The 27,879-nt window shown below is 42.0% G+C and overlaps 1 long non-coding RNA gene across 1 annotated transcript; it reads left to right on the forward strand.

Moving 5' to 3' along the window:
* On the forward strand, positions 1–27,636 carry LOC132827431 (uncharacterized). The gene is made up of 4 exons (XR_009646000.1): positions 1–51; positions 14,754–14,822; positions 15,866–16,031; positions 27,331–27,636. It is a non-coding gene; the product is annotated as an uncharacterized LOC132827431 (long non-coding RNA).
* The last annotated feature ends 243 nt before the right edge of the window (positions 27,637–27,879 follow it).

A 27,879-nucleotide genomic window follows, 5' to 3' on the forward strand; every position in this document is an offset into this window, starting at 1 on the left:
CTGGGAATATTCGGTGGCGATTGCAGTTGACCGTGGATGTCCTTTAGATAGGTATGTTGTTTTTCAAAGTTGCCAAATTGCACCATCGATCGCGCAATGTAGCCATTTAATATTGCAATTTTTAAAGAAGTTTCCAATTTGTTTGTTGCTAAAACACATTCACGTGCAAAGGAGGTTATTTATACTCAAGTCTTGTGTAGTGAAACCCAAAATTGCTGGAGAAACTCGGCAGGTCTAGCAGCTTGTATGGAGAGAAAGCAGAGTTAACGTTTCGTGCCCTTTATTCACCTCTGATTTTTGTGTTTCAGGATCTCTGGCACCCTCAGTTCTTTGTTTTATATTCGTGTGCAGTGAAGTTCTTTTAGATAATTATATTGCAAAGCAAGTGCTTAATGATTAATGATGAAAACAAAGGAAAACTACAGACACTGTATCTAATTCTCCCCTTCCCCCTTTCCAAAGAAGAGGTCATAGAGTCATAGAGATGTATAGCACAGAAATGGACCCCTTGGTCCAACTCATCCGTGCCTATCAGATATCCTATTTCTGGATTAGTGGTGCTGGAACAGCAGTTCAGGCAGCATCCAAGGAGAAATTGATTTCACTGCTAGTTCGATGCTGCCTGAACTGCTGTGCTCTTCCAGCGCCACTAATCCAGAATCTGGTTTCCAGCATCTGCAGTCATTGTTTTTACCTATCAGATATCCTAACCTAATCTCGTCCCATTTGCCAGCATTTGGCCCATATCCCTCTAAACCCTTTCTATTCATATACCCATCAGATGCCTTTTAAATGTTGTAATTATACCAGCCTCCACCACTTCCTCTGGCAGCTCATTCCATACATGCAAAACACTCCATATGAAAACGTTAACTCTTAGGTCCCTTTTATATCTTTCCCTTCTCACCCTAAGCCTATGCCCTCTAGTTCTGAACCCTCCCACCCCGGGGAAAATACCTTGTCTATGTATATGATCCATGCCCCTCATGATTTTATAAACCTCTATAAGGTCACCCCCTCAGCCTCCGTTGCCAAATGGAAAACAGCCCCAGTTTATTCAGCCTCTCCCTATAGCTGAAATCCTCCAACCCTGGCAATGTCCTTGTAAACCTTTTCTGAACCCTTTCAAGTTTCACAACATACTTCCTCTCGCAGGGAGACCAAAATTGCACACAGTATTCCAGAAGTGGCCTAACCAATGTCCTGTACAGCTGCAAAATGACCTCCCAACTCCAATACTCAATGCTCTGACCAATAAAGGAAAGCATACCAAATGCCTTCTTCTCTATCCTATCTGCCTGCATCTCTACTTTCAAGGAAACTATGAACCTGCACTCCTAGATCTCTTTGTTCAGCAACACACTCCAGAACCTTACCATTAAGTGTATGAGTCCTGCTCTAATATGCTTTTCCAGAATGCAGCACCTTGCATTTACCTAAATGAAACTCCATCTGCCTCTCCTCAGCCCATTGGCCCATCTGGTCAAGATCCTGTTTAATCTGAGGTAACCTTCTTTGCTATCCATTACACCTTCAATTTTGGTGTCATCTGCCTATACCTTCTATGTTCACATCCAAATGATTTATATAAATGACAAAAATTAGTGGACCCAGCACCGATCCTTGTGGTGCACGACTGGTCACAGGCCTCCAGTCTGAAAAGCAACCCTCCAACACCACCCTCTGTCTTCTACCTTCGAGCCAGTTCTGTATCCAAATGGGTCCATTCCTCAGTGAATTTCCTTGTGAGTGGAATATTGCAGGTTTGATTTTTGATGATAAATGTTATTAGTATTTCATAATTGCAAAAGTAGATGGAACTGCTTTCAGATGTGATGGCCTGAAGTTGCAGTTTAGAATGTGTATCTGTGTGCAGTTAAATTTTACAGGCAGCTTTCTTTCCACAGTTCAGATTTTGCAAGAATAAAGACAGTTCAAATGCAGAGTCATGAACCTAGACTGATTAAGTAAATTTTTAAAAACAATCAAAGATTATATGGATTGCATGCAGTGCTCATGTGCACACTTCTGTGTGAAATGACTTTTTGTATAATCTTACCTATTGTTAGTAGTTTCAGTGAAATCATCAATTTTAAAGACAGAGGAAAAAGACAGTCAATGAAGCATGATGCCAGAATGATGTCGTTGTTCTGAGTGTATAAATTTCTCTAGAAGTCATGTTCCCAACACTTCCTTTCGACTGGGTAAACGTCTCGCTCAGTAATGGCATAGTCAATCATTTACCAAGTGTTTGTTTTGTTATAATTAAATATAACCTTTAACCATTTAAGGATATTCTGGTATTACTGACATTCTGGTGATTGTGGTCCTTAATTTGGGAAATATAGGTTTGCAATTCTTTGGTGCTTTACATGACCACTGGACATTTCAAAGCACTTATCATTAATTAAATGATTTTCTTTTGAGGAGGAGGGAATGTAGTGTCCCTGCTATAATGTAATAATGGTGGCAGTCAATTTGTCCCACAAGCAGCAGTGTGATCACATTCAGATCTGGTGTTATTTATGTCCCTGACTGAGGGATAAATCAAGAGTGTGGTGCTGGAAAAGCTGCGGATGCTGGAAATCTGAAATAAACAGAGAAAGTACGGGAGAAGCTCAGCAGGTCAGGCAGCATCTGAGGAGTAGGAGAATCGATGATTCGGGTCCTGATGAAGGGCTTATGACCAAAACGTCGATTCTCCTACACCTCAGATGCTGCCTAACCTGCTGTGTTTTTTCAGCATCACACTCTCGAACTCTAATCTCCAGCATTTACAGTGCTCACTTTATCCTGACTGAGGGCTAAGAATTGTTTAGGATATTGGGTGATCAGGGTTAACACCATAGCTCTGCTTCTAAGTAGTGTCATCGATCATTTACTGTACATCTACTACATCCAAAATGTCTTATCTAAAATTTTGTACCTATAACAATAGCACGCGCTTAGTCTTACCCTGGAGTGTCAGCCTCCACTTTTGTGCTTAAATCCTCGAGTGGGATCCATACCCATTCAGGCGAGAGTCTTATAACTCAGGTGAGGAATGCTACCCAGTGAACCATAGCTGATACAGGGTGATACAAAGTACTGCAAATGCTGGAAATCTGAAGTAAATAGAGAAAGTACGGGAGAAGCTCGGCAGGTCTGGCGGCAGCGGTGGAGAGAGAATCGAAGTTTACATTTTGAGTTTGTTGGGATTCTTCTTTAGAATTGAAGAACATTTCCATTCTGAAGAAGAATCATATTGGATTTGAAAATGTTAACTCTGTTCCTGTCTCCACTGATGCTGCCAGACCGACAGGGAGATAGAGGCTTGGCTAGTGAATCTTGCCTGTGTCGAATTCTGCCTAGTAACTCACTCCTGTGAAGCCAATTGTCTTTGTAAAAGGAGCTACATCAATACATGTTGTAACTACATTATCCTTCAGGTATCAGCTATAGCTTGATGGGTGATGCTTCAGAATCCCAAGGTTCTTGGTTCACGTCTCACTCCAGGAATGAAAGCTGTTGTTGCCATGGCAGTACTGAGAGAGTACTGCTGTTTCAGAGATGGTTCCTTTCACATGATTCCTCACATCAAGGTCCTGGCTGACATCTCAGTGGATGTAAAATGATGCAAGAGAAGAGCAGTAGATCTCTTCCTGGCAAATATCCCTTAAATGTCAACCCAGAGACACGTTATCGCATTGCTGTTTAAGTGTGCACAAGTTGGTTACTGTGTTGGTTATTGTAATAGTGACACTTCAAAAGTACTTCATTGGTTGTAAACAGCTTTGGGATCTGATGTGGCCCTGAAAGATGCTTTAGAAATGCAAGTCTGGTTTTACCATTATGTCAACTGACTGTACACGCTGTCCTGCAAAACAATGTTCTCAGAATGTGCTGTTGGGTCACAGCAAAGCCAGCAGCTCTATCATGGCACCATGTTTACTGGTGGCTGTTTGGAAGACCCAGTTTGAAAAAACACACATGACTAAGGCTCAGAAAACTCACTCCAATAATTTTATGTTGATTTGTCAGCCGCTGAAGACTGCGTTCCTGCTCCTTCCAATTCCAATCTCGTGAGTAGTGGATGTTGAGACCTGAAAATTGACTGCCATTTCCTGCTCCAGGGAATGGTTTGTGGTTTCAAAGGAAGAAAGAAAAGGGGGTGAAAGGCCGATCCTGTTATAATAAAAAAAAGGCCAGAGAGAAACTGTAACCTTGAGGCAGTTAAGAATCTAATAAAGAGCAGCATAGGAACAGAAGGAGGCCATTCAGCTCCTTGTCCTTCCACTTCAACTCCATTTTCCCACTTCAATAGCAGATGGCTGGATGTGTCTGCGTTTTCTTTTCTGTTTTCTTCTTTCATGAGGCTCCTGGGATATTAGAGCCTGCTCCAAGCTGCTGGTTTTTTCAGCTTCCCTTTCTCCCTCTTCATCAATTCTTTGTCTCTCTCATGTCTCCTTTTATTTCCATTTTCTCATTAAGCTTCCCTCTTGTTTCCTGCTAACATCTAATCTGCCATTTAATCATTTATCTTGCACCCAAACATTTCATGGCTCATTTTGTTTCTCTTCCTGTATGTTTTAGCCCCCTTCCTACCCCCCGCCCTGTGTCACTCATCTATAACATCTCCTGGTCTTGAGAGAGGGCCAGCAGCTTGAAACACTGACTGCTGTTTTCTTTCACAGATGCTTCCGGACTGCTGAGTGTTTCCAGCTTTCTTCTGTTTTCCTTTTTGAACAACTGCAAGTTCTTTCTTTGACTTATTATTTTTAATGGGCCGAACTGGGATATTATTGGAATAAACTTAAATTTCTCGTTGTTGTTTTGAAATACCTCCATGAATTTCCCCCTCCTCTGTAGTTTATTTCTGTAAACCAATCCAGCATTTCAGGTTTCTGTACTCCTCCACTGCTTGCCTCTTGCATCATCCCTAGTTTTCATTGCTCCACCAGTACTAATGTTTCCTCAGCTGCATGGGTCCTAAGTTTAAATTTCTTTAAACCAATCTGCATTTTTGCCCCTCCTTTTCGTCTTCTAACATCTCCCATTTTACCTGGGGGCTATCCAGTCTTCTCTATCTCCTGTACCCATTCATCTTCCAGTCCTGCTGTGTTTACGTCCGTTTCCACCACATCTTTCCAATTGATCGTAGGCTTTCCTCTCCTCCCTAGCAGTCCCAACTTGTCTGGTTTCACAGAAAGGGCAAATGATGATGGTGATGACATAACTGATGATGTTACTCTAACACTCGAAGGAGCAGAACGGAACAGAAAAGCATAGAGAGGGCTCTGACACTGCAACAAAGAGCTGTATTCAGTAACCTGCAATGTATAAACATAAACAAAAAATGTTACATTATTGATGAGCGTGGAAGCGCCTTACACCAGGAAAAGGACAAACTAGAAATGCCTTTTCTCCAGTTGCTGGCCACGTTCTCATCTTTCCCAGCACAAAGCTCAATATCAGCATCAAACATCATCACCCATGGCAATTCCTGTCTCATTGATTGCGAAGATCCATGGCAATCAGGAGGAGGAAAGGGCTCACACATAATCTTGATACAACCCAACTTGACTTGGAAACTCTTACTTTCCCCCACAGTGCTCCTCACCCTTGGCTGAGACTCCTTGAAATTATTCTGTAATTGTTGTACATATCTCCCTGGGACCTGCTCCCTTGGCACCTGATGATAAGCCTTCTCTGGATCGCTTAATACAATCTTCATTATCAACATCATTTAAGCTGCCCCCATGAACTTCTATGACTATGCTTTCGATCATCTATGACTAATCTCCTCTGTGACTCCTGTGTCAACTTTTGTTTGATTATTCTCTGCAACTTATGTAAAAAATGCTACATTAATGCAAGTTGTTGTTGAAGTCTGTACCTTTTGAAGAAAAGAATTGCTGCCAGTTGGGAATGGTAAATGAATAATTTACACTGAGGAGTTGGCCCAGGTGCTACCTTCACATGTAGCACTTGAGCTGCTGATTCGCAAGGTCATGGGTTCCATTCCAGAGATTCCAACTCTGGGATTCTTCTGTAGGACAACACTAATGGACTGCTACACCGTCGAAGATATATCTTTCACTAAAGGCAATAAATTGAAGCCCTATCTGCCATATATCGTTTTGGAATCGAAGCGTCATGGCGAGTATGAAACAATTGCTGTGTTTTTCTCTCTTCATATATGATGCTAGACCTGCTGAATTTCTCTCACACCTCTTTCTTTTATCCTTTTCTGTTATGGTCGATCCTGTCAAGGTAGAAGTTAAAGTTTGCACAGTCCTGTATGGGGAAAACTAGTTGAGTCAATTCTGTGCCTTCACATGAACAGATTGCTGTTTAGGGGATTTGACATAAATTGACTGCACAGTGACAGTGCCTACAATTCAAATGTTTATCCACGGCCGTAAAGTGTTTTGGATATCCCGAGGTTATGAAATGCAAATCTTTCAACTTTGTGACAATATTTCCCTCATTTCAGAAGAAGTGTCTGTTCACTGCTGTCTTCCAGAAAACGAGGTCTGTTGCATCTGCAAGACTAAAGTGGGCCTGCTGGCCAGAAGACTTGTGTTTCCTGGTGTCTGTGATGCTATGGGAATGAATGGAACCTCTTCTCTGCATGCTGTGCATTGGATTTCCGCTTGTTGGCTGTGCAAGTTTTGGAAAAGTTATGCAAATTCCAATGGACCTTGAACATGTGGAGCTGGTGGCAATCCCAGAATAAACTTTTTGTAAGAACTGAGTTCAGATGAAAGGTTACAGAACTGCCTAGGGCTGAGATTTTCCTGTCCATTAGGCTACAGTGGGGACCAGAATGTATGGGGACTCACTGTGACGTTCACTCTGACTTTCCTTGGAGCAGCCAATTATAATGGCCAGAGGGTGAGCTGGCATTGTGGTTAAGGTCAGTGGTAAGACTGTCGAAGCTGGAAGGTCAGCAGCAGTAAGGTATCATGGTCAGTAAGTAAGAGAAAGGCTACAAAGTGGAGCTTCTGTCTTTCAAACATTTTCAAAGCTTAAATAAAAAGTAATTCTCCCTGCTAGGTCACTAGGGAGGGTGGCCATCACAGAGTAGACTGACCCCCAATCAGGCAGAGAAGAGTCTCCAATTCTGAGGGGTCACTGCATCTGAAATATTAACACTGCTTTCTCTCCACAGATGCTCAGACCCACTATGTTTTTCCAGCAATTTCTGCTTGATCTTTTTTTAGGCAGGACCTAAAGGTTTAGGCTCTGATTTGGAAAATTACAGTAGGCCTTCTTCAACAGCCACTTAAGGCCAATTTATGACTGGAATTGGCTATTCGCCATAGGAATGTCATGGTGCAGTGGTAATGTCCTTATGTAGTCATAGAGTCATAAAGATGTACAGCACAGAAACAGATCCTTCAGTCCAACTCGTCCATGCTGAACAGATATCCAAACCAATCTAATCCCAATGCCAGCACCTGGCCATATCCCTCCATACCTTTCCTATTCATATATCCATCCAGTTGCAGATTATGTTCGGCTGTACCAGACATTGGTTAGGCCACTTTTGAAATATGCATGCAGTTCTGGTCTCCTTCCTATTAGAAGGATGTTGTGGAACTTGAAACAGTTCAGAAAAGATTTACAAGGATGTTGCCAGGGTTGGAGGATTTGAGCTACAGGGAGAGGCTGAACAGGCTGGGGCTGTTTTCCCCGGAGCGTCGGAGGCTGAGGGTTAACCTTATAGAGGCTTACAAAATTATGAGGGGCATGGACAGGGTAAATAGACAAAGTCTTTTCCCTGGAGTGGGGGAGCTCAGAACGAGAGGGCATAGGTTTGGGGGGGGGTGGAAGACATAAAAGAGACTTAAGTGGCAACTTTTCACGCAGAGGGTGGTGCGTGTATGGAATGAACTGCCAGAGGAAGTGGTGTAGGCTAGTACAATTGCAACATTTAAAAGGCATCTGGCTTGAGCTAGAGGCCTGGATTCAAGTCCAACCTCCTCCAGAGGTGTGTCATAACAGCTCTGAATGAATTGCTTATAAAATATCAGCTCGGCATGTACATGCAGGTAACCCTACTGCCATTCCCAACGTATGGAAAATCACCTGAAGGAGTGATGGAACCGGAGAACTGGCAGGCTTCTGGCAGTCACTAGGTTTAGCTTCTAACCTATTGTTCTTGGCCCTAGTGGGATTTAATCTTTTAGCTCAGAGTTTTTTTGTCTGCAGCTACTCTCTGACATGCTGAGGTTTTCTACTCTCCATTCAGATTTACAACAGCTGAACAATTTCACTTTTGCCCCAAAGTAAACTTATTTAGTTTTCTGAATGTAACCTATTTATTTAATCAACATCTATTGTATCAGTTTGCTTTGGTGTTGCCCTTGACCCAGCAATAACAGAACTTGCTCCATACAAAACAATAAAGCATCAACATGTTGGATGTATAATTGAAGTTCTACCTACCATGTTTTACAAAGCAAAATATACATTGTTTATAGTTGCAAAGACAACAATCAAATTTCTCTTTTTGAGATACATTTAGCCTTCATAACATATGTTTAAGATAATATGCCATCAGTTTCCATTCAAGCTGTTGTTGTACAATCTGTGGTTTCCTCACTTTTTTTATATTAGATTTCCTACAGTGTGGAAACAGGCCCTTCAGCCCAACCAGTCCACACCGATCCTCTGAAGAGTAACCCACCCAGACCCATTTCCCTCTGACTAATGCACCTAACACTATGGGCAATTTAGCATGGCCAATTCACCTGACCTGCACATCTTTGAAATGTGGGACGAAATCAGAGCACCCGGAGGAAACCCACGCAGACACGTGGAGAATGTGCAAACTTCACACAGACAGTCGCCCGAGGCTGGAATCAAACTTGGGACCCTGGTACCGTGAGGCAGCAGTGCTAACCACTGAGCCACCATGCCACCCTGTGACGCTTTTCACCATGGATGGAAACCGAAACCAATTAATCTTCCAGCTTTTCACTACCATTCACTCAGAACTACTCATTGATTTTGGTATTTTACTAGGTAAAGTTATTTTTTTTAGTCTGGAATGTAAAGAGAATCCAAAATAGATAGGCAGGAGGCTGGAAGAACATAGCAAGACAGGCAGCATCAGGAGGTGGAGAAGTTGATATTTCATGTGTAATCCTTCTTCAGGATACACCTGAAAAGTCGAGTTCTCCACCTCCTGATGCTGCCTGGCTTGCTCAGCCTCCTGCCTGTCTACTTTGGATTCCAGAATCTGCAGTTTTTTTGTCTCTATAAAGAATTCTAAGTAGCTTTTAGTGTGGTGCCCATTTCAGCGTGATGTCAGCTGTTTACATCTCCACTGCTAAATAGCCTGGCAGAAGAATTAGTTAGGCAGCTTTGTGTCAGTCTGTGATTCTCCTGATGGATTAAGGAAGCCACATTTAACACTGCCATTGCAGGGAGCCAGTAAATGGATGACAGTCTGTCCAAGAACCAATCTGTAAACAGTACCTCCTGATTGCTGAACAGTATCCCAATGTGACACATGCAATGGTTTTCTTCTGGCATTTTTCCCAATGTTTGCTCCTTTTCTGTAGAACAGCCACTGCTCACAGAATACCATTCCGCAGACAACATTTTCCTCCAGCACCCTACCTACCTGAGTCATTGTTCATGCCAATGATAATGTCAGCGTGCTGTTTGTTCAAGTGGACCATCACACCAATGGCCAAACCTCCCTTGATCACTGTCCACATGTTCCATTTCTTTGTGGATAGGAGTGGGGGTTATCCACAAGGAGTGGCCACCAAGGTGATCAAAACCAAATGTTCCTGTCCCTGGGTCAGCCTGGTTAAGACCAGGGAAAACTAACATGATTTTTACATCTCTTTCTGGCCAGTTCTGGCCTACTGCACAACCTTAATTTTCATTGCTCAGCCCTTAGTGTCCATGGTCTTAGCAGTTCCTCCAACTGCTCTGTCTCTCTTTCCTAGTCAAAAACTTCATGACACTGGGTTATAGTCCAACAGGATTATTTGAAACTCCAAGCTTTCAGAGCAACACTCCTTCCTCAGGCAGATGGAAAGGGGGCTCTGAAAACATGCAGTTTCAAATAAACCTGATGTGGAGATGCCGGTGTTGGACTGGGCTGTACAAAGTTGAAAATCACACAACACCAGGTTTAATTGGAAGCACTAGCTTTCGGAGCACTGCTCTCTCATCAGGTGGTTGTAATTTTCAAATAAATCTGTTGGACTATTAACCAGTATTGTGCAATTTTTAACTTTGTCCACCCCAGTCCAACATCATGGCAACTACCTTTCCTATAAATTGGTTATTCACCATTCCTGTCCTTAAGTGGCTCTGTCAGATTTTTTAAAGTTAAAAATCACACAGGTTTTAGTCTATTTCAAAGTACCAGCTTTTGAAACACTGCTCCTTCATCAGGTCTCTTTTTATATCTTTTCCCCCTCACCCTAAACCTACGCCCTCTAGTTCTGGACTCCCCCACCCTGGGAAAAGACTTTGCCTATTTATCCTATCCATGCCCCTCATAATTTTGTAAACCCTCAGGCTCCGACATTCTAGGGAAAACAGCCCCAGCCTATTCAGCCTCTCCCTACAGCTCAAATCCTCCAACCCTGGCAACATCCTTATAAATCTTTTCTGAACCCTTTCAAGTTTCACCACACAGTTGTGAATGAAGAATCATCCTGTTGATTAGGTGATACAAGGCAGCTGTTTTGCCACAGCATTGCAGAACAGAGGATTTTCACACTGTACTAGGCCACCAGGGAGATCCACAGTGTGGTAGAAATGTGCTCCCCTAAGAGATGAGTGCAAGTAGAGGATGCCTCAACTATGCACTAGAGGACACTTTATTTTTATTCTGGATGTTGCTGGCAAGTCTAGAATTTATTATACATTTCTAATAGCCCTTGAGAAAATTGTGCTGCACTGGTTTCTTCAACTGTGCAGATCATTTGGTGCAAATACTCTCCCAGTGCTGCTGGGAAAAGAGTTCCAGAATCCCATAACAATGAAAGAATGGTGATATAGTTCTCAGACAGAACTTGCACTTTTATATTCCACTGCTAGGGCTTAAATAGCCCTGACAATTTCTGTTGCCGTTTGAATGTGAATAACAAGCTGCTTGAGCCCTATTTTTTTTCTCAAAGAGGTGTCTACGCTTTCTGGAAGGGTGGAAAAACCATGGCATGAAAATGTAAGCGATTGGTTGACATGTTTAGGAATTATTTAGGGAGCCGAAATTTTAAAAGAACAAAATGAAGTCTGAAATTAAGACACAAGAGTGGCACTAGGTAAGTAACTCATCTCTTGACTCTTCAAAGCCTGTTCACCATCTACACAGCACAAGTCAGGAGTGTGATGGAATACTCCCCATCTGCCTGGATGGATGCAGCTCCAACAACACTCAAGAAGCTTGAGACTGTCCAGGACAAAGCAGCTGACTTGATTGGCACCACATCCACAAACATCCCCTCCCTCCACCACTGATGCAAACTAGCAGCAGTATGTACCATCTACAAGATGCACTTCAGAAATTCGACAAAGATCCTCAGAGAGCACCTTCCAAACCCACAACCACTTCCCTCCAGAAGGATAAGGGCAGCAGATACATGAGAACACCACCCCCTGCAAGTTCCCCTCCAAGCCACTCACCATTCTGACTTCGAAATATATTGCCATTTCTTCAGTGTTGCTGGGTCAAAATCCTGGAATTCCCTCCTGAAGGGCATTGTGGGTAAACCTATAGCACATGGACTGCAGCAATTCAAGAAAGTAGGTCACCTTCTGAAGGGCAACTAGGGGCAGGCAATAAATGCTGGAATGGGATGGATCCATTCTACAGTATATGCTGAATGCACAAGCTTTGACAGGGCCAGTGGGTGGATGTACTGCAGCTTGTCTCAATGTCCTCAGGTGCTGCTATGTGACCATGTGTGATGTTTGATGTTATTGGGTGGGGCCAAGCTTAGTCTCCATGATAATGGTTTTACTGGCCCTCCTTTTACCACCCTGGCTCACCACTGAATTAAGTATTCAGTAGCTGATCAGCACTGACACAAAGAACAACCCTTTGGATAAGATACACTATGTCAGTCATTGATCAGTGGGTAGTACTTTATTGAGTCAGAAAGTTGTGGGTCCAAGTCCCACTACAGATGACTGAGTACAAAACACAAGCCTGAATCTTCTGATCAGTGTTCGGACCACAGTATCAGTGCTGATCAGACAGAAAATATATACTTGGCAAAAGTGAGGACTGCAGAAGTTGGAGATTAGAGTCAAGATTAGAGTGGTACTGGAAATGCACAGCAGGTCCAGCAGTATCGAGGAGCAGGAAAAATGACGTTTCGGACAGGAGCCCTTCATCAGAAAATGTGTACTTGCCTATTTGTGGTTGAAAAGTTCAGGATTCCTGTCCAAGATGTAAAAGATCTCCCTGAGCACAGATGACCATATAGACAGCTGTGAATCAGTTCAGGGTAGAAGTCAATTCCCCCGTTTTGGTGTCACCAGCTCCTGTGTTCTGCTATTACAATATAGTCTTTTAATGAATAAGTGTAGCTTGGGTGAGTGAGTGAATTGTTGCAGGGTACCTGGGCTGGGTGGGTGGGAGGGAGTGTTTCGGGATCAGTTGTTGAGTCACCCAAGTTATTGATAAGGTTTTAGTCTGTCTCATAGTTCGTTGGTAACTCGCAAGTAATTATTGTGGGTTTGTCTGATGTTTCCAATTCTAACTCAGATTTGAAAACATTTGTGGAATATCCCTGGGAGCAAAGGAATTGCCTATCTGATGTTTAAACTTTCCAGCAGTTGCTAAATAAGTCACACATCAGGGTCTCATACAGGGTCCTGTTGCATATCATCAGCATCAGCCACTATTGCACAATCTGGTGGTCAAATGTTTGGGCCAAAGTTTGTCTCCTCTACATAGTGTTGAGCAAAAACTTCACTGTCAGAGTTTCGATTTTTCAGGTGGCCATAGAAAGTCCAATGGTCCCATGTGAATGAAGAGCAGGGGACTTGTCTCCAATGTCCTGGTCAATTTTATCCCTCAAGCAAGATTACAACAGTGAATTTATTTATTTTGACATTGCTATCAGTGGGATCTTACTGAGTGCAAATTTGCAGCAATGTTTCTAAAATCACAACAATGGTACTACTTCAAAAATACGTAGTTCGATGTAAAGAGCTTTTGGATGTCTTGAGGACATGAAAGGCTTTATCTAAATGCAAATTATTTATTTTAGTGTCATTAATGTAGAGAGACAGCCCTAGGCACTTCAGAAATGCAATCAAAAGGAACTAGTGACAAGTATATTAAACCCATAAACACAAAGGGGGCCAAAAAAAACATTATAGGCATCAAATTTTACATTTTCCTGATGCCTAATAAGTGTCAAAATCATCCGGAAATTGTTGAGTGTTGTCAGTTTACAATTGTGCTGCAGACCTTGAGGAGTGTGGTTGCCTTTTTAAAAATTTCCAAGACTAATTCTAAAAGGAAGACTACCTTTCGAAAAGAGCAGACTGCTGCAGTTACCTACCAAATTCAATTCCCAGATCTATTGTAACTCTGCGGTTTTAAACCTGTAAAGGTCAGACTTGGAATTTGACTGAGTTCACTAAGCATATAGAATAATTAATGTTCACTCCCCTCCTCTCAATTTTGCACTCCTTAGCATATTTTTGTCTGCACCAGACTGAATCTAACAACAGCTACTCTGACCTGACCTGTGAAGATCATGTAAGGTCGGGAGGGAGTAATTATGAGAGGTGTGTATGGTCCTCAGTTAATCGTAACCAACTGAACTGTGAGTTTGTCTTCTGTAATTGAGTCCCATGACTAGGTATTTCTAAAAGTGCTTTAATGAAATTTTCCTTGCTTGTTTCCAGCTGCTAGAGTAAGATGTTAATATTGAACTGATTGAATTACACACTGGAGTTTAGTCATAGAATAAGGTGGATAGCTGAAGTGCGGGGAAACATGGCATTTTCACACACATTACAATAACAAAATGTATAACATGCAAGTTCTTTACTCAAAATGTGGAAAATCCATTGTGCAGTATGCTTTTATACAATTTAAATGCAAATAGAAATCTCTGAAGATTTCATTCCAACCATAGATAAACTTAATTTCACCCTTTTCTCTTTCCTTTGACAGTCAATCCAATTTACACAGAAGCTGTTGGATGATATTATAAACTATGCTTTCAAATACTTTCCTACGATTAAATGGAGTATTTGTGTCATGTTTACGGAATTAGTTAATGGATCTCACAGCATGATTGATATAATATGGCAAGGCTGTTACCTCCATACAAGTCCTCTTGAATTTAACAAGAGACCAGAGTGTGGAAGTGCAAAGGTAACATCTTGGAAAGTATATTCTTTTTATACTTTCTCGAGGGAAATAGAAGAAAGCAATTGAATTTTGAGATTCTACCATCAGCAAAATGCATATTTTGATCAACCAGTCGTTCTGTTGTCACACATGTTGCATCAACGTGAATTCGCTGCAACATGATTGACAATTTGGGGACACTGTTTCAACAGTGCGACCTTTTAAAACATGTGTTGGCTGTAATGTGATTACAGCACCAATATTTTAAAGCACAATTTTTTATTGAAGTGGGGTTGCATAAAATGAAACCATCATGTTATAGAAGTACCTATGTATTGTTATGTAATTGATTATAAGTCCCCAATATAATTCATTGCATTCAAATTTAATGTCATCCATTTCTATTTGTTTCTTGACTCAGTGGTCACACATTTCTTGAGGGAGTGTTCAGACAAGTGACAAGCTATAATCTGCTGGGCAAACCCAAACAGTAAGTGCTGGGTTAAGTCTTTTCTATAAAAAGAAACTTCCTTCCACTTTCCAATGGCTTTCTTAAGCTTTGCACTGCAGCACACATCCTTGAGGCAGATGTAGTCAATGATGCATCATGAACCCTATTATTCCACATGCTTTGCATACAAATCTAGCAAAGTCACCTTCTAAAACACTTCAATTAAGGAAAATTCTTCTTTTTTAAAAAAAAGGAATATGTAAATAAAAGAAAGAACTGCATTTATATTGTACCTTTCATGATGTTTGGACAACTCACAGGGCTTGAGAGCCAATTAACTATTTTCAAAGTATCCTAGAATCCCTACAGTGTGGTAACAGACCATTCAGCCCAACAATCCACACCGACCTACCGAAGAACATCCTACCCAGACTCACCCCCTTACCCTATCCCTGTAACCCTGCATTTCCCATGGCTAATCCACCTAACTGACACATCCCTGGACACCATAGACATTACAGGATGGCCACCTAACGTGCACATCCTTGGACTATGGGAGGAAACCAGAGCACCTGGAGGAAACCCACGCAGACACGGGAGAATGTGCAAACTCCACAAAGACAGTCGCCCAAGGGTGAAATTGAACTGGTCCCCAATGCTGTGAAGCAGCCATGCTAAGTACTGATTCACCGTGCTGTCCCTTCACTGTCATAATGTAAGAAAGGCAGCAATCACTTTGTGCACAGTGAGCTCCTACAAAAAAGAAAAGGGATAATGACAAAATGATCTGCTTTTCAGTGTTGGTCAAGATATAAAATATTAGCCAGAACACTTGAGGTGATCCCTCCTGCTCAGTGTGGCAAGACTGACGTTATTTTTACTTGAACCTGACGTGGTTCAATTTAACATCTCACCCAAAAAGTGAACCCTCTGAAAGTGATACTCTCCTCCAGTACCAAACTAGTCTAATCAACAATGTTAGAAACTTGAAGGGAAAATTATTGATGATTGAGATTTCAGACTGTTCCATCAAAATGAAGTGTTATTGATCTATTGCCTTTCATTTTCTCCTTGTTTTCCAGAAAAGGGAGAATTGTAAAACAAAAATTATTCAGTTATTTCTTCACATAAAGGGTAGTGAAGATGTGGAACACCCCTTTCCATGTTGAGGTTGGAAGACAACTGGAAGTTTCAAACCTGAAATCCATGGAACATTGGAGCCGAGAATGTTAAGTGTACAACACAAAGGTAGGTTGATGTTATAGAGATTTGTCATGATCTACTTGAATGGAGGAACAAGTGAAAAGCATTGAGTAGCCACCACCACTTGTTTGTTTAAGTAATTTGAAAGAAAGGGTTTAGCAGTGTTTTTCAGGAAGGAGAGAGAGACCTTTAGACTTGCTTATATATATTGATGACCTAGATCTGGGTATGTAGGGCACAATTTCAAATTTTGTGGATGATAGAGAACGTGAAACCAATGTAAACTGTGTGAGGATAGTGTAGAACTTTGAAAAGATGCAGACAATTGTTAGATGAAGTTCAATGTAGGGAAATATGAGGTGAATCATTTTGTTAAGAATAACCTGGAATGACAATACAAAATAAAGGGTACAACTCTGAAGGCAGTGCAGGAGCAGAAGGCCCTGGATGGATATGTGCATGATTTATTAAAGATGCAACATAGGTTAAGAGCATAATTAATAAAGCAGGCAGTATTGTAGGCTTTATAAATCCAGGCATAGCGTATAGGTGCAAGGAGATTCACGGACCCATATCAGACATTAGTTAGAATATCGCATCCAGTTCTGGATGTCATACTTTGGGAAAGATGTGAAGGTGTTTGAAAGGTGCAGAAGAGATTTTCGAGACTCATTCCAGGGATGAAGGGCTTCAATTATAGGGTTAGATTGGAGAAGCATGGGTAGAGCAGGGACAGGAATGGTTGTTACAGGTTCTGGGATTTAGATGTTTTAGTAAGAACAGAGAAGATGGTAACAGAGAGGGAGGTGTGGCATTATTAGTCAAGGACAGTGTTACGGTGGCAGACAGGACATTTGATGAGGATTCAACTACTGAGGTAATATAGGCTGAGGTTAGAAACAGGAAAGGACAGGTCACCCTGTTGGGAGTTTTCTATAAGCCTCCAAATAGTTCCAGAGATGTAGAGGAAAGGATAGCTAAGATATATCTGAATAGGAGCGAGAGTAACAGGATAATTGCTATGGGGATGTTAACTTTCCAAATATTGACTGGAAATACTATAGATCGAGTACTTTAGATGGGTTAATTTTGGTCCAATGTGTGCAGGATGTTTTCCCTGACACAGTATGTAGACAGGCCCACAAGGGGCGAGGTCACATTGGATTTGGTACTGGGTAATGAACCTGGCCAAGTGTTAGATTTGGAGATAGATGAGCACTTTGGCGATAGTGACCACAGTTTGGTTATGTTTACTTTAGCGATGGAAAGGGATAGATATATATCACAGAGTAAGAGTTATTGCTGGGGGAGAAAGCAATTATGATGCGATTAGGCAAGACTTAGGATGCATAGGATGGGGAAGGGAACTGCAGGGGGTGAGCATAATTGAAATGTGGAGCTTATTCAAGGAACAGCGACTGTGTGTCCTTGATAAGTATGTACCTGTCAGACAGGCAGGAAGTGGTCGAGCAAAGGAACTGTGTTTTACTAAAGAAATTGAATCTCTTGTCAAGAGGAAGAAGAAGGTTTATTTTAGGATGAGACGTTAAAGCTTACTTAGGGTGCTCGAGAGTTATAAGTTAGCTAAGAAAGACTTAAAGAGACAGCTAAGAAGAGCCAGGAAGGAACATGAGAAGTCTTGGCAGATAGGATCAAGGAAAACCCTAAAGCTTTTTATAGGTATATCAGAAATAAAAGAATGACTAGAGTAAGATTAAGGCCAATCAAGGATAGTAGTGGAAAGTTGTGCCTCGAGTCCAAGGTGATGGGGAAACACTAAATGAATATTTTTCGTCAGTATTCACACTGGAAAAAGACAGTGTTGCGGAGGAGAATACTGAGATACAGGCTACTAGACAAGACAGGATTGAGGTTCACAAGGAGGTGGTGTTAGCAATTCTGGAAATAGGTAAGTCCCCTGGGCTGGATGGAATTTAGCCGAGGGATTTATTGTCTGGGAAGCCAGGGAGGAGATTGCAGAGCCTTTGGCTTTGATATTTATGTCATCATTGACTACAGGAATAATGCCAAAAGACTGGAGGATAGCAAATATTGTCCTCTTGTTCAAAAAGGGGAGTAGAGACAATCTTGGTAATGATAGCCTTACTTCGGTTGTGGGTAAAGTATTGGAAAAAGTTATAAGAAATAGGATTCATAATCATGTAGAGAGGAGTAAGTTGATTAGGGATAGTCAACATGGTTTTGTGAAGGTTAGGTCGTGCCTCATAAACCTTATTGAGTTGTTGTGGTTCTGTTCGCCGAGCTGGGAATTTGTGTTGTAGACATTTCGTCCCCTGTCTAGGTGACATCCTCAGTGCTTGGGAGCCTCCTGTAAAGCGCTTCTGTGATGTTTCCTCCAGTATTTATAGTGGTTGAATCTGCTGCTTCCGGTTGTCAGTTCCAGCTGTCCGCTGCAGTGGTCGGTATAATGAGTCCAGGTCGATGTGCTTATTGATTGGCACTCATCCACAGGTCAGCACATCGACCTGGACCCAATATACTGACCACTGCAACGGACAGCTGGAACTGACAACTGGAAGCGGCAGATTCAAATCACTATAAATACTGGAGGAAACATCACAGAAGCGCTTCACAGGAGGCTCCCAAGCACTGAGGATGTCACCCAGACAGGGGACGAAACGTCTGCAACACAAATTCCCAGCTCGGCGAACAGAACCACAACAATGAGCACCCAAACTACAAATCTTCTCCCAAACTTTGAACCTTATTGAGTTCTTTGAGAAGGTGACCAAACAGGTGGATGACGGTAAAGTGGTTGAAGTGATGTATATGGATTTCAGTAAGGCATTTGATAAGGTTCCCCACTATAGGCTATTGCAGAAAATACAGAGGCATGGGATTGAGAGTGATTTAACGGTTTGGATTAGAAACCGGCTAGCTGAAAGAAGACAGAGGGTGGTGGTGAATGGGAAATGTTCATCCTGGAGCTCAGTTATTAGTGATGTACCGCAAGGATCTGTTTGGGGCCACTGCTGTTTGTCATTTTTATAAATGACCTAGATGAGGGCATAGAAGGATGAGTTTGTAAATGTGCGGATGACATGAAGGTCGGTGGAGTTGTGGATAGTACTGAAGAATGTTGCAGGTTACAGAGGGACATGGATAAGCTGCAGAGCTGGGCTGAAAGGTGGCAAATGGAATTTAATGCGGGAAAGTGTGAGGTGATTCACTTTGGAAGAAGTAATAGGAATGCAGAGTACTGGACTAATGGTAAAATTCTTGGTAGTATAGATAAGCAGAGAGATCTCGGTGTCCATGTACATAGATCCCTGAAAGTAACCACCAGGTTGATAGGGTTGTTAAGAAGGCATACAGTGTTTTAGATTTAATTGGTATAGGGATTGAGTTTCAGAGCCACGAGGTCATGCTGCAGCTGTACAAAACCCTGGTGTGGGCACACATGGAGTATTATATACTATCAGGACACCGCAATTTAGGAAGGATGTGGAAGCTTTGGAAAGTGTACAGAGGAGATTTACTAGGATGTTGCCTGGTATGGAGGGAAAGTCTTATTCGGAAAAGCTGAGGGACTTGAGGTTGTTTTTGTTAGAGAGAGAAGAAGGTTGAGAGGTGACTTAATTGAGACATGCAAGATAATACGAGGGTTAAATAGGGTGGACATGAAAGCCTTTTTCCTCAGATGGTGATGGCTAGCACGTGGGGACACAGCTTTAAATTGAGTGGTGATCGATATGGGACAGATATCAGAGGTAGTTTCTTTACTGGGAGAGTAGTAGGGGCGTGGAATGCACTGCCTGCAACAGTAGAAGACTTGCCACATTTAAGGACATTTAAATGGTCATTGGATAAACATATGCATGAAAATGGAATAGTATAGGATAGATGGGGTTCAGATTGGTTCCACAGATCGGTGCAACATCAAGGGCTGAAGAGCCTGTACTGCGCTATTATGTTCTAAGTTAGGACTGTATTCCCTTGGATAAGAGAAGGATTACAGGAGATTTGATAGACATTTAAAATCATGACGGATTTGGGCAGAATCAATAGGGAGACACTGTTCCCAGTCTTCAAGGTTTGGCCATAAGAATGTGTTGATTAAAAAAATGTGAAAGTGATGTGAGAAATGCTTTTTCATGCAGTGAATCGTTAGGGTATGGAATGTACTGCTTGGAAATTTAATGGAGGAAAATGCATTCCAAAGGGAGTTAGACTGTTATTTTAAAAAGTAACAATGTGCAGGGGAGAAAGCAGGATTATTACAGTAAGCAAAATGCACATTTGGAAAGAACAGTATAGATGCAATGGGCCGAAATGACCTCCTTCTCAGAATTCAGTGAGTCATGGAATACTTCAAAAACAATTCACTGTCTGAAATGTTGGAAAATCTCCAATGTGTTAAATTGAAATATTTTTATTCTTTACATAATTTTGTTGATTGATATAATGCTGTGTACTGGGTCTTCCTAATTACCTGATGCAGGTAATTCATCCTTTTCCAGAATTAACCACATATCGCAGAACAAGCTGTCAAATATTTAACTTCGTCAGAAGTGTGTTTAAGTGAGATTTATCTAGGTACAGTAGCAATTAAATGAGTTTCCCTGGGCAACTGGATACCAACATAAAAGTCACGGTGCAGGAAAAATGAATAAGCAATTAGTCTCACTTCTGATATTTTCCAGTTGTAACTCGAGGCAGGTGGTGATAAGGAATAGTTCTTTTGCTTGCCTTCTGTGGAATGTGATGAATGTATTTTCTATAAACTTTGTGATAATGGAGTGTGGTAGGTTTGGCAGATGTCCCAATGTGCATTGAAAGCAATACTGCGGAGTTTATTTCAAAATCCTATACACCTGAGACATCTTTATAAGCCTTTGTGATCCAGATCAAAAGAACATATCTATAAATACAGGGATATCTTGGCTTGTACACACACCTAGTTATTTGATGAGAACCACCTGATTTTCAATGGCAGCACATCCCCTGGAGAGAAGATTCAAATGAACTTGTAAGAAAGTACTGTGGAATTTTAACAGGAAAACCTCAGTGATTTGAAAGGTAATCGAATTAAACAGGTTTTTGAGTATTCTTTCGGCACTGCTATTCTTCAAAGTAAGAATTCATAATTTGGTGACCAGAACAATATTTACACAGCCTGTACTACTTGCAGAATATTTATCACACTTTCTTTTTTTGCCATTCTGCAGCTCTCCCAGTATTGGCCGTTATACTATTTAGTGACAATATCAGCAGAATATTTACTGCATTACTGGGTGCTGCAATGTGCCAAAATATTCAGCTGAATAGATATGATCAGTTGAGAATCTTAGTGTTTGAGCTATCTTGTCCATTATACATGGTAAATTCAAGGTGTTTGGGACAACTTAACGAAAGGCTTGCATTTGTTTAGCATTGCTCATGACTTTAGGACATTCCAAAGTGTATTTTGAAAGCTTCCATTTAGTTGGAAGGACAGATTGTGTTGAGGAAGTGGGGAGGCTGCAGAAGGGCTTGGTCATACACTCATTGAGATGTACAGCACGAAAACAGAACCTTCTGTCCTACTCGTCCATGCCGACCAGAGAATCAGTTTTAATCTAGTCCCATTTTCTAACACTTGGCCCATATCCCTTTAAACCCTTCCTCTTCATATACCCATCCAGATGCCTTTTAAATGTTTTAATTGTACCAGCCTGCAGAATGTTCCATACATGCTGTACCCTCTGCGTGAAAAAGTTGCCCCTTAGGTCCCTTTTAAAATCTTTCCCCTCTCACCTTAAACCTATGCTGTCTAGTTTTGGAGTCCTATACCCTGGGGAAAAGACTTTGACTATTCATGCTAACCTTGCTCCTCATGATTCTATGAACTTCTACAAAGTCACCCCTCAACCCCTGATGCTCCAGGGAAAATACTCCCAGCCCATTAAGGCTCAAGATGTTGGGTGAGTGAGCAAAGAACTGGCAGATGGAATACAATGTGGCAAAGTGTGAGGTTAAATATTTTAGTCAGAAGAATAGAGGTGTAAACTATTTTCTAAATGGGAAAGGCTTTGGAAATCTGACTTGGGATTCCTAGTTCAGGATTCTCTTAAGGTTAACATGCAGGTTCATTTGGCAGTTAGGAAAGCAAATCCAATGTTGGCATTCATTTTAAGAAGGCTAGAATAAAAGAGCAGAGATGCACTGCTGAGGCTGTATAAAGTACTGGTCAGACTACATTCGGAATATTGAGAGTGGTTTTGGACCTCGTGTCTAAGGGTTTACTGGAATAATCCGGAGAATGAAGGAATGTCAACTGAGGAGCAATTGAGGACTCTGGGTTGTACTCGATAGAGTTTAGAATGAGGGGAATCTCATTGAAACTTACAGAATACACAGAGGGACCTGGATATGGATGTGGAGGTGTTTTCACCAGTAGAAGACACTACGATGTGGCCTCAGGGACAATCCTTTAGAACTGAGATGAGGAAAAATGTCTTTGGCCAGAGAGTGGTTAATCTGTGGAACCCATTGCCACAGAAGGCTGTGAAGGCCAAATCATTGAGGGCATTTAAGACAGGGGTAGGTTGGATAGATTGTAAGTGGATCAAGGGGTATGGGGAGAAGGCAGAAGAATGGGGTTGAGAAAGTGAGGGATTTTAAAAGAAGGATGAGTATTTTAAAATTGAGGCATTTCTCTACCCGGAACAAACATAAAAAAACAATTCACTGGAGGAGACAGCTCCAAAAATATCCCTATTATTAGTGATGGGGAAGACTGACACATTAGTGCAAAAGATAAGACTATAGCATTTGCAGTAACCTTCTGCCAGAAGTGCTGACTGCATCTCCACCTCCACATTTCCACCTCCTCCAGAGGTCCTTAGCATCACTGATCATCAAGCAATTTGATTCGCACCACGTCACATTAAGAAATGGCTGATGGCACTGGATACGACAAAAGGCTTTGGGCCCTGATTTCAATCTGGTAACAAACTGAAGACTTGCACTACAAAACTGGCTGCACCCTTGGCCAAGCTGTTCCAGTATTTCTGCAATACTGGCATCGAACCAGCAAAACACGAAAAGCAGGACAAGCTAACTTGGCCAATTGCAGTCTATCAATCTATTCTTAATCACTGCCAAAATCACAGAAAATGTCATTGGCTGTGCTATCAGTCAAAACTTGCTTAGCAATAACCTGAACAGCTTGGGGACTGGCAGGACCACTCAGCTCCTGACCCGAATACAGCCCTGGTTCAGCACAAAGGGGTTAAACTGAGGAGGTGAGGTGAGTATGGCTGCTCTTGACATCAAGGTCACATTTGATCAAGTGTGGCATCAAGGAGCCTGAGCAAAACTGGAATCAATGGGAATTAGAAGGATAACTTTTCACTGGTTTTGGCCTCGTATGAGAAGCAGTTGGTTCAGTTACCACTGATTGTAGTAAAAGACTTGGGCTCAAGCTTGATGGGGCGAAATTGGTTAAAAAAGATTCACCTTAATTGGCTCAACATTTCTCGATTAGAAAATGGCTGCCTGAGTGTCCTAATTGAATACCTGGAAACTTTTCAGAAAGGTCTAGGGACTATCAAAGGATCCAAGACCACCTTGCATATTGACCAGGAGGAAATTCTGCAAGGCTCTTCAGTGTCATTTGCCTTAAGGGCAAAAGTAGAGGCAGAAATCAGGAGGTTGGAAAGCAAAGGAAGCATCATAACAGTCCTGCCCATGGAATGGGCAGTACCAGTCTTACCACTGTGAAGGCTGAAAGGTCAGTTTCTTGTGACTGAATAAATATCCAATCCCTCGCATAGAGGAGTTATACACAAAACTGGCAGGGGTATATAACAAAGCTGGACGAGAGCCATGCAAAATTGCAGTTAGGTTCGATGAAGATTCCCAGAGGTGTGCTACAATTAATACCCATAAGGGTTTGTACAATATATGAGACTAGCTTTTGGGATATCATCAATCTGTGCCATTTTTCAGCAGATGATGGAGAACATTTTACAAGGTATACCCCAGATTGCCATTAATCTGGATACCATGCTAATAACAGGGAAGAGCATTAAAGAGCATTTAGAGTACTTGGACAAAAACCTTAGTAGTTTCTCCCAAGTGGGCTTACAGTTCAGAAGGGAAAGATGTGTGTTCCAGGTACCTCAGTGACCTGCTTGGACTACAGAGTCGACAAGACCTGTTTACACCTGTTTGAAGATAGTGAGGACAATCAAAGGTGCCTCAGCTCCCTAGGTCTTTTCTTGGATTGGTGAATTATTATGGAAAGTTCATGCATAACCTGGTCTTCATCCTTGCACCCTTACACCTGCTATTGAAAAAGAGTTAACCTTGGAAGTGGTTTCATAGCCAAGACATAGTCTTTAGAGAAGTGAAGAAGCAGCTGTTGTTGTCAAAGATGTTGCCACGCCATGATCCCGAGCGAGATCTGGTGTTGACATGTGATTCCTCCACCTATGATATTGGTGTAGTGTTGGCTTACAAATGGTCCAAAAGTATATGCTTCCTGGACTTTGGCTGATACAGAGCACAGGAGAATGTGAGGACTGCAGATGCTGGAGATCAGAGCTGTGAGTGTGGTGCTAGAAACGCTCCTCAGATGCTGCTTGATCTGTGCTTTTCCAGCATCACATTCTCGACTCTGATACAGAGCACGATATGCCCAGATAGAAAAGGAAGGTTTGGCTATCGTCTTTGGTGTGAGAAACTTCCATCAATACCTTTCCAGACATAGATTTGTAATAGTAAGAGACTACAAACCCCTGCTAGGATTATTCAAAGAGGACAAGGCCATGCCGCCCATAGCTTCAGGTTGAATTCCAAGGTGGTCTGTCATTCCAAACGTGTGCAGTTACAAGTTGGGACACCGTCCAAGAGGCCAAGCAGCAAATGCAGATGCCTTGAGCTGCTTCCTGCTGGCAGATACACCACGGGTGCTGCTGCCTCTGGGAGAGTCTGTTCTGGTTTTAAACTTTCAGGACATCTTTCCGGTTACTGCTGACAATATTACACTGTGGACACGAAACTAGAACAGTCAATGGTAATTTGGGAGCAAAGGGGCTATCATAACCAAAATTAAAATCTTCCTGGACCCAGCGACACGAGATCACCACAGATGGTGGCATTTTATGATGGGGAGCAAGAGTGATTGTCCCAAGCAAAGGTGACCATCAGGTACTGGCTGAACTCCACCGGGGTCATCCAGGAGTAACCAAAATGAAGATGTTGGCAAGAAGTTATGTCTGGTGGCCAGAACTGAATGCTGACATAGCTGCATTGGTGGGATAGTGCCAACAAGGACAAGTATTACTACCAGCAGCTTCCCCACATTTGTGGGAATGGCCGGATAACCCTGGATTTGGTTACACATTGACTATGCTGATTCTTTCATGGGCTCTATGTTTTTAGTTAGTGTGGACACTCACTCAAAATGGTTGGATGTGCAATGAGTTCATTCATCAAACACTGGGCGAACAATAGCAAATGATGCTTGGAGCTTTTCAATACACAGGCACCCGAAAATGTTGGCCACAGACAACAGGCAATCGTTGGAATCGCTGGAGGCTGGTACAATTGCAACATTTAAGATGGGTATATGAATAGGAAGGGTTTGGAGGAATATGGGCCGAGTGCTGGGAGGTGGGACTAGATTGGGTAGGGATATCTGGTTGGCATGGACGGTTTGGACTGAAGGGTTTGTTTCCATGCTGTACATCCCTATGACTCTATTTACCAGCAAGGAATTCAAGTATTTCCTAAAGCTGAGTATTTTCATTCAACATATAACGACAGCTCCATAATGTCTGTTGTCCAGTGGTCTGGGGAAAAGAGCAGTACAAACTTTGACAGGCTTAATGAAACAGCCTATAGCTTCACTTAATGCCAAACTGTCCTGGTCCCTTTTTGATTATGGGACCACTCCTCACTTAACTACAGGGACAGGTCCAACAGAGTTGCTCATGGGGAGAGCACCAGGTTAAATCTGGACCCTGGAGGAAGGTGATGAAATGGCATCAGGAACAGCAATGTTGGACATAAGACTACTTGAGAGAGCGTTTTCTTCAGGGGATGAAGTTCTGTGCTGAAACCATGGGAATGGCCCTGCATGGGTAAAAGGCATGTTCAACGCGAGGTCAAGTCTTGTGACATACAAAGTTTGGGTAGATGAGGTGGTCCTGAACAAGCACATGGACCACATGAAAGCTGCAAACTCACAAACTGAGCAGTAGCAAAACATCTCCGGCCCCTCAGAATGCCCAGAAAGGCTGTTGGAATCCGTGGAATCTTATCTGTCCATGTAATGTTGAAGGAACCTCAGAGTCTGAGATGGACATGGTGGATGTCACATACTTTTATTGCCTGATGATGGGGATGCATTTCTTCAGAGATGCTCCAGGCACAAGAGGCAGGCTGCAGTCTGATTATCCCCTCCCTCTCCGTATCTAAGGTTAAGTAGGAGGAACTAAGGCGGATTCTGCGAAAACACCCCAGGAGACGTTACAAGAAAAAGGACAGGTCTACGTCCCAGGATGTAGATGGGGAGGGATTGGGTGATTGTAACAAAAGTAAGCCAAGTAGACCTCATAGAACATGAGTTCTCTGATTGGACCAGGTTAGTGGCCCCTATCAGGGAGCTCTGGCTGACAGATATAAACAGGAGTGTGAGAGGTTCTGTTCACTCTCTGAGCTGACTCTAAAGAAGCCAGACCAGTGTCAAGTCCTGCGCACATGTTTCTGGATACTGCGCCCTGTGAGTTATTTCAGTAACTTTTTTTTGGGTGCACCTCTGGGTTTATTCCCACTCCAGTGCTTGAACACAAAATTCCAAACTGACGTTCTAATGAAGATGCTGTCTTTCAAATGAGAGGTTAAACCAAAAGCCTATTCAGGTAGCTATAAAGGTTACACCAGAAACATTGACTTCTCCACCCCCCGATGCTGCCTCCCTTGCTGTGTTCTTCTAGCCTCCTGCTTGTCTACCGTAAAAGATCCTATGACATCACTTCCAGGAGGAGCCAGGGATGCTATCCCATAACCTGACTGATTTGTCTTTTCATCAACATATTGTTTGGTCATTTTTACATTGCTGCTTGCAAGAGTTTAAGAAGTGCCAATGGCTGCATTTCCTACAATATAGTTGTGATTATACATCAGAAGATACTTATTTGACTGTAAAATCCTTTCAAACATCAAAAGTGGTTATAAATATATGAAGTAGTGTAAGTCTTGTTCCAGTCATCTTGCAGAATGTTTAAAATTACTGCAGGGACAGCAGCTGATGAAATGGGCATACAAGTATCTTGAAATTAAATATATGTATATGAAATGAAAAATAAACTCGCTGTCTTTTCTATGTATGCAGGTATTTATTGGAAGTGTCCAACACAAGCATTTTTTGCATGGGATCCTGTAACAGACTTGCAATGGATTTGTTGATTCATCTGCCTGGTTGATCTGCTGTGAAATGGAATGGAGTCCCAAGCTCATTCTTCGGTCTCTGCTGAAATCACTTGGAATAAAATTAGTGATCCCAGACATTTAAGTTAGCAAGGTTGACAGCTTTAACTCAGGATGCATTTGTTTTTCCATAACCTGTTGTGCGAGGACTGAAATAAATCTGTGCAGAGGGAGAAGTGGATTAAATCAGAACAATTTAATGCAGCAGTGAGCTCTGGGCACTTTGTGAGGGGGAGGGGAGGGACTCAAGAATGCTTTATCCTTGAATGTATTTTTTTCATTAGTAAAAAAAAATGGAAATTGATTCTCTCAAATCTGTTTCGTAATGAGTGACAAAGTTGGCTTTGTGTCTATGGCAGCGGAAATTACAAAATCTGTCTAGTTCTCTCCATTTTAACTGGAGCATTGCTTTACCCCATTGTTAATAAAATTACAGATGTGAATTTGCAATGAC

Source organism: Hemiscyllium ocellatum, chromosome 24 (genome assembly GCF_020745735.1).
Source record: "Hemiscyllium ocellatum isolate sHemOce1 chromosome 24, sHemOce1.pat.X.cur, whole genome shotgun sequence".
Taxonomy (NCBI): domain Eukaryota; kingdom Metazoa; phylum Chordata; class Chondrichthyes; order Orectolobiformes; family Hemiscylliidae; genus Hemiscyllium; species Hemiscyllium ocellatum.